The following is a 13,029-nucleotide window of genomic DNA, read 5'->3' as shown; positions in this document are numbered from 1 at the left end:
TCAACGTCTTCACCTTACGATCATCGATCCTCAAAGGTATAGTTTCTACCGTAAGGTTGTCTCTAACTTGCACATCATCTCTAGGAATGACATGTGAAGGATCCGCTACATACCTCCGAAGTTGTGACACATGAAACACATCATGCAAGTTCGAAAGATGTGGTGGCAAACCAATTCTATAAGCCACCGTGCCAATTCTCTCAGATATCTGATGAGGACCAATAAACTTTGGAGTCAGCTTCTTGGACTTCAATGCACGACCCACACCAGTCATAGGAGTGACTCTCAAGAACACATGGTCACCCTCTTGAAACTCAAGGTCCTTCCTACGCTTGTCATGATAACTCTTCTGTCGACTCTGCGACGCTTTCATATGCTCTCTTATCATCTTGACCTTCTCCGTAGTCTGCTGAACTATTTCAGGCCCTAACACAACACTTTCACCCGACTCAAACCAACATAAAGGAGTTCTACACCTTCGACCATATAAAGCTTCGAAAGGTGCCATACCAATACTCGAATGGTAACTATTGTTGTACGTGAACTCTATCAATGGTAGGTGACTGTCCCAAGCTCCACCTTGCTCAAGTACACACACCCTCAACAAGTCTTCTAATGATTGAATCGTTCTTTCTGACTGACCATCTGTTTGCGGATGATACGCTGAACTCAACTTCAACTGAGAGCCCAAGGCTTCTTGCAAGCTCTTCCAAAATCTCGAAGTGAACCTCGGATCTCTATCCGACACAATACTCGATGGAACACCATGCAACTTCACAATATTATGAATATAGATCTCCGCCAACTGAGCTACTGAATAGGTGATATTAATCGGAATGAAGTGTGCCGACTTCGCCAATCTATCGACAATAACCCAAATGGCATCATGCCCTCTTTGAGTGTTTGGTAAACTCGTCACAAAGTCCATGGAGATGCTATCCCATTTCCATTCCGGCACATCTAATGGTGTCAACAAACCAGCAGGCTTCTGATGTTCAACTTTCGATTTCTGACAAGTCAAACATGCGTAAACAAATTGTGCGACATCACGCTTCAATCCAGACCACCAAAACAGTTTCTTCAAGTCATGATACATCTTTGTAGCTCCCGGATGGATACTCAAGCTACTTCTGTGACGTTCTTCTAAAATCAACTTTTTCAATTCATTATTATCAGGGATACAAATCCTGCCTCGGAATCTCAACACTCCTTGATCATCAACCTGGAAATCACCATCTGCAGTCTGGTTACTAGCAACCATCAAGTCTACAAATTTCACATCAACTTCCTGTGCTTCCTTGATACTCTTCAAGAAATCATTATTAATCTTCAACATACCCAACTGCACACTCTGAGGTGCCAATTCACAAACAAGACTTAAGTCTCTAAACTGTTCCAGCAATTCAAATTCTTTCACCATCATAGCCGACATGTGCAATGTTTTCCTACTCAAGGCATCTGCAACCACATTAGCTTTACCGGATGGTAATTCAAACCAAAATCATAATCCTTCAACAACTCTAGCCACCTTCTCTGCCTCATATTCAACTCTTTTTGATCAAATAAATATTTCAGACTCTTATGATCACTAAACACTTCAAATCTGGAACCGTACAAATAATGTCTCCAAATTTTCAACACAAAAACCACAGCAGCCAACTCTAAATCGTGTGTAGGATAATTCTTCTCATGTATTCTCAATTGTCTCGACGCATAAGCCACTACTTTGCCATCTTGCATAAGCACACCACCCTAACCCAACTTAGACGCATCACAATATACCACAAAAGGTTTATCCGGCTCTGGTAAAATCAAAATTGGAGCCGTCGTCAATCTTCGCTTCAACTCATTGAAATTACTCTCACACTGAGCATCCCACACAAAAGCTCTACCCTTACAGGTCAACTGAGTCAATGGAAGTGCCAACTTTGAAAATCCTTCGATAAATCTTCTGTAATAACCAACCAAACCAAGAAAACTTCTAATCTCCGTAACTGACTTAGGAGTCTTCCACTGTGATACCGCTTCAGCCTTCGACGGGTCAACCACAATACCACTACCAGAAATAATATGGCCAAGGAAACTTACTTCACTTAACCAGAACTCGCACTTTGACAACTTTGCATACAACTTCTTTTCTTTCAGCACCTGCAACATAATCTTCAAATGTTCTGCATGCTCTTCTTCAGTCTTAGAATAAATCAAGATATCATCAATAAATACAACAACAAACTTATCCAGAAAAGCATGAAAAATTCTGTTCATATACTCCATGAACACTCCAGGCGCATTAGTAACACCGAAAGACATCACTTTATATTCATAGTGTCCATACCGTGTCCTAAATGCCGTCTTTTGCATATCTTCATCCTTCACCTTAATCTGATGGTAACCTGACCTTAAGTCAATCTTGCTAAACACGCGAGCACCCACTAATTGATCCATCAAGTCGTCAATTCTCGGAAGTGGATACCTATTCTTTATCGTCACTTTATTCAACTGACGATAATCTATACATAATCTCATGCTACCATCCTTTTTTTTAACCAACAACACCGGCGCTGCCCAAGTGAAGCACTCGGTCTTACAAACTTCTTATCAAGTAAGTCTTCCAACTGTTTCTTCAACTATGCCAGCTCAACTGCTGACATACGGTAAGGAGCCATCGACACAGGCTTCGTACCCGGAACAAGGTCAATTGAAAATTCGACCTCTCTTTCTGGTGGCACATCCGGAATCTCATCTGGAAAAACTTCTGGAAATTCGTTTACAACCGGCAACCTATCAATCACAGCCTGATTCTCCACAGACAAATACGCCATCAAAGAAAACATTAAGTTCCCTTCATGTTCCAATTGCTTCAGCTGCTTAGTAGATAACAATTCTGCTCCACTCTCTTCTTCAGCAGAAGAAAAGTACACCGTCTTTCTAAAACAATTAATATGAACATGGTTGTACTCCAACCAGTTCATACTAGGGATTGCACAACAAACAACAAACAACAAACAGGACAACGAGGACAATACAAAATTGTCACACAACACTACTAGGCTCGACACGACTCTACTAATTGGCCGGACGGACCGACCTGCTCTGATACCAATTGTAACACCCCGTTCTCCCAACAAATTAATATTAATAAATAAAATCAGAGTAATCACACAACGGAGTGTCACACTACTTTTCAAAATTTCATAATAGAAAATTGTCTATTTATTTAAAAACCGACATTTAAATTATCTTACAAACTGCAGCGGAATAATTCTTTAAAATATAATTTCAACCAAATTCAACATCAATAAAAGTCTTGGCATAAGGCCACAACATAATTCAACTTTATTCTAATAGCAAGTCTTTTCCAAAATATGTGATACATAAAAGAAATGAGAAGACACTCGCGACGATCCCCATCCTAATATGTATCAGAGCCCTAGACACTTGAGCCAATCAACCTACAAGCCATCATTACCTGCACATTACCCACGGTCGAGGCAACATATACGCAGAAGGGGTGAGAAACTTATCCAATAATGATAATATATAATTCATCAAATTAATGAAAATAACAATATATCACAACATGCATCATTAATAATGTATATAAAGAATACATATAACGACGACATAATCATTTTCGGCAACAAGGTACAACAACAACAACAACATTATCCACAACGACACCGATAACTCGACAATTCGACAACGACAACAACTCGACAATACTACAACGACAACAACAACTCAACAATGCTACGACAACAACAACTCAACAATGCTACGACAACAACAACTAATGCATCATGCAAGTGGTACCAATCTACGCGCGTTGAATGCTAAGCATTCCAGGGCATAAGCCCCCAACAAATTGGATGGTTAAAGCATCCCAGGGCATAAGCCCCCAACAAATGAATGATAAACATTCCAGGGCATAAGCCCCCAACGGTTGAATGATAAACATTCCAGGGCATGAGCCCCCAACAGATGTGAGTATGCAATTGGACTCAACTTGTGTATATCAACATACAACTTCAACAACGACTACAACAACAACATATGTGCCTAAAACAATTATGACACACTCCCCAACTTCGACATCAGATGATACAACAACGTCAACGACGGAAAGGAAACAAGATAGCATAATAGAATGCATTAACATCATTTAAGGAATGAATTACATCAACATAATTGTCATATAACATCATAATATTACTCATAATCAATTATCATCATATATTTAACCACTTCAGACATCATAAACATCAGCATTACTAATCATTTAGTATCATACTATTATCATCATCAATCATAAACAACATCATCATCAAAACATCATCATCAAGACATCATCATCAATAATCATTTATCATCATAACAACTACAACAACATCTATGACAACGACAATGTGCATTATTTACTACGACTCAACGACACAATAATTTTCAACAATGGAACAACAACTTTATTATCAACAACTAGCATATATATAAATCAATTACATTCATCTCAAAGTCTAAAACATCCCCCAAAAGCAATTAAGTTTTGATCAATAGAACATAAATCAAATATCCATAAAACACCTCAACTAAATCCTAACACTTAAGTTTGAAGTTGGGAAACCAACCATAAGTTTTTGGACTAACTAGAGATTAATTATGCTAAGTTTCCTTAAAATTTTCTGAAGACCCACTTGGACTATTTTCATCATAACTCTAAATCTACAAATAATTTTCTAGTCACTCCAAAGCCATTAGAAAGCTAACTCAATTATCTACAACTTTGATGTTTACACCTAAAGCTAATTCAAAATAGAAACGGGTAAAAAAGACACAAGAACGCGAAACAGAAAATGTTGTCACTGGACAATTTCGCTAATAGCGAAAATTGAGCTATTAGCGTACCTGTTCCAGAGGGTTACGCTAATAGCGAATTTCTGGCGAGTTTTTCATCTACTGTTACGATTTTAACACCATTTTCACCCCAAAAACCCATTTTCTGATCCCCTAATCACCCAAAATGAATTAGAACAATGTTTACAGGTTCTATATGCAACATAGTAACTAAAACAACATAGAAACATGCATCAAACAACACCATTCATCATATTTTCTTCAATTAACATAAAACTTCTAACCCTAAAACCAAGAACAACAATTCATCAAATTTCAGAATTATATACCATGATTATTGAAAGGAATCCCACCCTTACCTTAATTCAGCAACACCAAACGACAAGCTACCGCAATCGATTCCTTCCTAGCTCTCTCTTGGCCTCTTCTAGGTTTTCTCTCCAAAACCAGTTTTCTTCTAATGTTTTTACGTGAAAATGTTTCTCTCCCTTTTTCTTTCTTTTACTTCAAAAATATCTCTCTTTTCTTTTCTCACCCAACTCCCTTAATTTCTATTAATTTCCACTTAATTCCCCTTAACCAAAAATAAATACTATTTCTATAATATTTCTATTTCTCATATTATTTCTATCCAATAATAACAACATTCATTTAAATAATACACAACCCCAATATTCATATAATAAATAGCATCATAACATATTTCATATAAAAATCATATAAAACATATATTTCACATAAAATCATATATATATAGCAATTAAAGTCATATAAAAATATTCACACATCTACTAAAATATTAGAATAAAAATGGGGCGTCACACTTGGTGTCCTTATTTCAGGAAGCCCTGTTACCATCTTCTTAGAGTGAAGAGTTTTCAGCCCATTAAAGTTGAGATGACCATAACGACAATGCCACAAATATGTTTCATCTTCTGAGGCAGCTTTGAAGCATGTTGTGACTTGAGACATTGGTTTTGCATGAAATACAAACATTCTGTTTGCTGACATCTTTGTTTGTAAAAACAAGCCTTCCTTTGAATGATAGCAGCGGCATTCTCCATTTTGAATCAACACAGAAACTCCCTTCTCTATCAATTGTCCGATGCTAATCAGGTTGTTCTTTAACTCAGGAACATAGTACACATTAGTGATTACTTGCATAATTCCATTAACATGCATTCTAACATTACCTCTCCCAACTACTGCCATTTTGAAATTGTTTCCAAGTTTGACAGATTGTTGATATTGTTCATCAATATCTGTGAACCAATTTTTGTTACCTGTCATGTGGTTGCTGCATCCTGAGTCAAGAAACCACAACTCAGCATTTCTTTCATCGTCATGTTCAGCATGGGCCATTAAAAGTAGCTCTTCTGATTCATCTAACTCAGCATAGTGCGCATTTCTCTCCCAATCAGGGCACTCATTTTGAAAGTGTCCCAATTTGTGGCAATTGTAGCACTCAACTAGAGCTTTGTTGAACTGTTGTCTGCCTCGACCTCTTCCTCTTCCTCTAAAACTTCCTCTCCCTCGACTTCTTCCTCCAAATCTATCATAATCTTTTCTTCCAGCATTTTCATCAAGTGTCACTTTCAGCACCTGCTCTTCTCTAATGTGGGAATTCATTCTCTGTTCGTGAACAAGAAGACTACTTTGAAGTTCATAAATAGTCATAGCATTATGGTCTCTAGATTCCTCAATTGCAGCCACAACATAGTCAAATTTTCTGTTCATAGACCTCAGTATCTTCTCCACGATCACCAACTGCTCCATACGTTCTCCATGTGCCTTCATTTTGTTGGCAATTGATAAGGTTCTAGAGAAATATTCATCTACCTTTTCTCCATCTTTCATCCCTAGCACCTCAAACTCCCTTCGAGGAGCTTGCAATTGAGCTCTCTTCACCTTCGTAGACCCTTGATATTTTTGCTTCATTGAATCCCAAATATCCTTGGATGTGTCTCGATTCAGAATTGTTTCCATGATGCTTCTGTCAATAGCTTGGAAAAGGTAGTTTTTGGCTTTAAGATCCTTCAGCTTTGCATCCTCAATGACCTTCAATTGTTGTTCTGTTGGTTGAACTCCAGCGGCTACTGTTGGAATCCCGCTCTCCACCAAGCTCCAGTACTCTTTCGATCTCAAGAGGTTTTCCATCAACATAGACCAATGATCATAGTGACCATCAAATCTAGGTATGGCAGGTTGGACGAAATTGCTATTCTCTGCTGCCATTGTTGTTCTTTTATCAAACCTTTAGTGTTTCTCCCACAGTCAGTCTCACCGTGTTTCACTCTCACCAAAAAAAAAACTTTAGTTTCTCAACTCTCACAATTCCCAAAACACCAGGCCCCGTGAGAAGCTCTGGTACCAAAATTGTTGAACAGAAAATAAAGGGAATGCACTCTTATTTTATTCAACTGCAATAGTAGCTTATATAAAGCCTTACAAAGAAAGAAAATAATTAAGTTACTCCACTAACTCAGTCCACTAACAGAAACGTGGAATGTGGAGAAAACTAACTAAGTCCCACTAATAAGTCCTAAGAAGTAGGGATTATTAACTTAAAGATAGAAACAAATACAAGTAACTATGACATCAAAGCAAAATAGATTAAACAGATACTAGTAACTATGACAGCAAAGCAAAGTCAATTTTAACAAATACAGTTAAAATTCTATAAATTAATAATGTCAGGACCGGAGAAATTTATTAATTTAGAGAGTTATTAATTTAACGATAAATTAATAATTATTAATTTAAAGAGTTTTTAAGTAATTATATTGTACATACCAAACAAAAAGGCAAATTAGTCTATGCCTCTTAGAATTACGTTGCAGCGAACCTTGGGACTCAACGTAAATTAGTAACTACTGTGATCATATGCATTGGAAATCAATAATGACTTTTGAAGTACAGTAAATGTAAACAAGAGGAACAAATGTGTTCAATGTATTCTTAATATATTTTTTTTCAGTTTCTATGAATTATTGATTTATGATTTTCTTGGGACCGAAAATTATAAAGGGATCTCCCGAAAAATTATCTTCTTATTATTTTATCGAGTTTTTCAATTTTTTACATTGGCCCAAGTCGGGACTGGACAAATTTATTATTTTAGAGAGTTTATTAATTTACCGAGTATTAAATTAAAGAGTTTCTACTGTATAATCTAATCGTCCTAAATAATGAACGATATTAAGGCTAGAAAACGAGTACAAACAATTCAATATTATTTATCCTAGTTTTTGGAAGAGAAAAACTCTTGTATCCACATAATCCATTTGGGTTGGTCTACTAGTGATTGGTTGAAATATTGAAGTATGTTACTCTAAAAATCTTATATTTGATTCTCTTTAATGCCAAATTTGGTGGACGTATTTTAGCTTATTAAAAAAAATGTGTATCCATATACAAACACTTATAGTGATAAAATCACCTAGATTAATCCCTTTATGACATGATTTGGTCTGGTCAGCTTTACTGTCAAACTTCATGAAATAATAATCTCCAAGATCCATCGTATCAAATTACGCAGTCACATTTCATAATTTTGTTAGCTTATCCTTTATCCCATCAAGCGGAGGCTCTTTAAAAAAAATGCTTTCATTAGCTACTATCATCAAGCTTTGTACTTGCAAATCTCTACTTGAATCCACTGTATGCACCATTAATTTCATTGGAGGTGTATCTTTGGTGTCTCCTCCTTGTTGGATTATGTGGGGGAGTCAAATTGGATTGATGTTCAACCTCAACTCTTTCATTCAATGTGGGATTTTAACTCACACTTGACATGTCACAATCTCTCTCTCTCTCTCTCTCTCTCTCTCTCTCTCTCTCTCTCTCTCTCTCTCACACACACACACACACACACGCACGCACACAAACACATGTGACTTCTTGCGTATGTGATCCAACACCTAGAATCTCTTCCGCCCCTCCATGAAGTCGAACCATACCATTGTTGGATTGTATGTAGGCATGGCAATGGGGCGGGGTGGGGACGGGTTTTACCTTCCCCATCCCCATACCCTATTCTCATATACTTACCCGTTACCCTACCCATACCCAACGGGGATGAGAAATCGAACCCCATCCCCGTCCCCGACGGGTTCGGGGATCCCATCCCCATCCCCGTACCCGCAGTGAATTATTTTTTAATAAAAAAAAGTTTTTTTTCCAACCCCAATGACAATTTTGTAAAGCATTATGTTCCCTTTAACATTTCCTTAACATAATGATTTGGTTGCTCCTTTAAAAATCAAAGGCAATTTTTATAACATGGGAATTATTAAACCAAATAACATATCATGATCTAGGATTGTGTTTCTATTTATATAAAAAGGGGTAAAAAAATAATTTTTTACATTTGGGACGGGTATGGGTATGGGTTCGGTGGGTACATATAACCCCGTTACCCGTCCCATACCCGTGTTTTGAAATCGGGGAAAACCCAAACCCATACCCAAACCCAGTCAAAGCGGGGAAAACCCGTCAAATCGGGGTGGGTTTGGGCGGGTACCCATGGGGACGGGTATTGTTGCCATGTCTAATTGTATGGGGATCTTGGCGGATCATCTACATTGGGTGAAAAACAACCACACAAGTGAGTAAGATACCACTTCTTAATCCAAAACCTTAAGACAACATGTTTATGAGTCCTTTCACTTAAATTTTGGTCAACCTTCAATTCTCCAAACAATATAGAACTTCTAACTCAAATTACACTTGCTACAACTATTTATCCCTTAAGTGCAAGTCATTCGATTCATTACAATCCCTTTTAAGCGGAAGCTTTTACATCTACATACAAATGTACTTGTACCGCCATTGTCACATACACCAACGAGACACGTTGTCTGGCCACAGTTGTCATGAAGGTCTTCCACATGAGGAGTTGGTCAAACCTTCAGCTTTGATACAACTTTTGAGTCACACGTAGGGGGAAGTCTCACTAAGTTGAATCAACAATCAACACATTAGGTTAAGAGCAACCACACAAATGAGTTGGACACCACTTCTTTATGTAAAACTTTAAGACATTAAATTTATGAATCATCTCACTTATATATTTTTCAACCTTAACTCTTTCATTTAATGTGAGATCTTCACTCACACTTCACAACTATGACAACTCTCTCTCAAAAACTTGATACTCCTTAGTTAATGAGTCACACTCATTAGATATTTTAAAAAATCATTTGATTTAGCTGTGTGAATTAATAATATGAAAATGATAACGAGTGTCTTCAAGATGCCTTTTAAATACCATAAATAGTAAGTTTTAATATAAAAAAATTGTTTATTCAATGCATTGAGAATTAAAGTATTTTATTTTTTTTAAAAAGTAATTTCTTAGTTTAGATTTAGTGTCTTGGATATTCGTTAACAAAAATATTAATAATATCAAAGCGATAACTTTTTTATATATAAAAAATGATATTTAAAACTAGATTCTATTTTCTAAAATCATAAAATATAACAAAATTGTGTTGAAAATTAGTTACATTAAATGTCACGAGATTTGTGCTAAAATAATCATTCAAAGTTACATTAAATGTCGTCAACCTATCTTGGGTGACATTTTTCTTTCTTTTAATCTTCACGATTAAACTCCCCAATCATCTCATCTCATATTTATTTATAAAGAAGTCAATAGTTATGTGGATCTTTTTTTTTTTGAGAGAAGTTATGTGGATCTTCTTTCCTCAAAAAAAATTATGTGGATCTTCTAGTAACCTTAGGTCATCATAAATCTTTTGACTCGACTACTGTGGATTTTGCTACTCCTACACTTGAGCTTCGTTTTGATGTAATAGAATGCAATATCCTCAAACTTATGCTACTTTCGTTTTTATTAAAAAAAAGTGTCACTTTTATAAAGTTAACTAAATTTATTCATTTTTTTCTTCAAAAAGAAAACTAATTATTCACCTTCTTTAACCGCAAAAAGTGATAGAATCTCTAAAGTGGTAAAGATGTTTTTTTCTCACAAAATCATTCATACTCCATAACATACTGCAAATTGCTTAACTTTCCATTAGTAAGAGAAAAGTATAATATATGGCAATCAACCAAGAAATTTTGGAGCTAACAGAATGTGTTAGAATCACATAATGCGACAAACCGATATTTGAATCGATAAGAACCAATAAATATCTATCCTTCAAAAAAAAAAAGAACCAATAAATATCTAATTCAATATTTTAACCAAATAAATTACATATAATGGAGAGAATCTATAAAAAAAAAAATATTGTAGCTTATTTGATCATGGATTTTACTATAAGACACCATTTATAAAGATATCTTTTAGCAAATTATTCTATAGACATTTGCTAAAAGACACCAACTAATTTTTATGAAAGGTGTCTTTTAGCAAGTTATAACTAAAAGGTTGATAATCACACATTGAAGTGTGAATTGCTAAAAGACGCCTTAATATGTGTTTTCTAGCAAAATCCTTTGATCATATGCTCTAAACGACATTTATTCCTTCTCAATATTATTATTAGTTATGAGGTGTAAAGAGAGTTAAATAGTAAAATTAATTAAGAAAATTGCATCAGTTAGCTGATTACTGATTATATGGTGTTAATATTTACCTTCATCCATTTTTTTTGGTAGTGGCCGGGGTTTGAACCTCGGATATTTTTATGCATTGTCCAACCCACTGAGTTAAGCTTACGAGGACATTCTGTTGGAATATTTTATTATTTTATTATATTCCAATATCATTATGTGAGCAAATATCGTAATAATAATTATATTAGCTATTTATCAATTTGGAACCTTAATTGATTAGTGATCAAATTAAGTAATAAGGCTTATTAGATTTCTATTTAGAGTATTAATTAATTAATTAATGGATATGGACTCAATATGGGTGGATGTCCGGATGGCTCATTAACGGAATAATGGGAAACCTAATGGCCATCCAATATAAAAGAGGCTATGATCCCCAATATACCGTACACGGCGAACTCTCTCTTCTCCTCATCTGAAGAGAACTTGAGGCATAAAGGTACCGGTTGAGGAAGAACCAAATTAGCCGCCGCTAACCATGTTTTGTGTTTCAGATCATCACATCTCCTCTTTGTTTAAGGTTGTTGCTGAGAGGGCTGTCAAGAAAGCTTTATCCAGGTATTCCTAATACCCTAATTCTTAGTATCCTTGATAAATCAAACATGTCGTAGATCCGATCATAATCATGTTCAATGTTTTGTTTGCTTCCGCTATTGATTCATAATTGTTGAACATATTTTATGAAATCTGTTTTTATTAAGACCTAAATTTCCAACAAGTGGTATCAGAGCGGTCTTCATGGTTGATTTATTGGGATTATGAACATATTTGATTCCATGTTTATGTTTAGGTTAAGACTTTATTTGTTGTGGTTTGATATAGTATATGCCATGGAATTATTCATCGATGCCTGTTTTATTTTACCAAGCCTATTTGTTCTATGCCTACGTGTGAATTTGTTTTTCGGTTATCGATGCATGTTTGCAAATCTTTGGTTATCGGTGTCAAAATTCTTTTCCGGTCAAGCCTTTATCGATTGCCTATTTGTTTCTGTAATTTATCCTTGTATTCATGGACCCCGGAGTAACAAATATCTGTGCGTTTAATTTCGGTCATCGATCCTAATTAATTATTGAGTTTGCATATTTGACTTTTGCAATCGAAGTGCCTAGTGTTTATAGTTATTTACTTTTGTTCAATCTAAATTGAGAAAATTATTTGCTTTGTGTCGTATTTGGATTTTTCGGCACATGTTTGTCTTCAGCAGTATTGTTGTTATTTGCTTATGAATTTTATGGATCCAATTCTTTTTTATTTGTGTGGGATTTTTTTGTTACTTTTCCCAAATTTTTTTGGATCATAATCCTTTTGTTTGTTGTTAAATTACGGCTGATTAAAGTTTTTTTTTGGTCCATCTATAAAGCTTCAGGTATTAGATGCGTAATTATAGCAAATGAATTATTTGTATTGTGGTTTGTTGCTCATTAGCACACTCCAGTTTGTTTTAGCAGGATTGAAATAACACTTATTTGGATCCATACTAATTTTGCGGCACATATATGTATTTCTGCATTATTTGGACTTTTTTTTTCTCTTACTTGGTTTTATATAGGATACATCCTTGATGTGTATGTGAAAGCCATAGAAATAAAG

At 35.5% G+C, this 13,029-nt stretch overlaps 1 long non-coding RNA gene across 1 annotated transcript; it reads right to left on the bottom strand.

Annotated features, from left to right (window-relative positions):
* Positions 1 to 3,170: 3,170 nt before the first annotated feature.
* LOC146959367 (uncharacterized) lies at positions 3,171 to 5,650 on the bottom strand. The gene is made up of 2 exons (XR_015024933.1): positions 5,211 to 5,650; positions 3,171 to 3,469 (listed from the first exon to the last, which is right to left on the bottom strand). It is a non-coding gene; the product is annotated as an uncharacterized LOC146959367 (long non-coding RNA).
* Positions 5,651 to 13,029: the final 7,379 nt, after the last annotated feature.

Source organism: Medicago sativa, chromosome 1 (assembly GCF_051527215.1).
Source record: "Medicago sativa cultivar Bolivia chromosome 1, Bolivia_mono, whole genome shotgun sequence".
In the NCBI taxonomy this organism is placed as follows: domain Eukaryota; kingdom Viridiplantae; phylum Streptophyta; class Magnoliopsida; order Fabales; family Fabaceae; genus Medicago; species Medicago sativa.
This window is presented reverse-complemented; position numbering and strand designations above follow the sequence as displayed.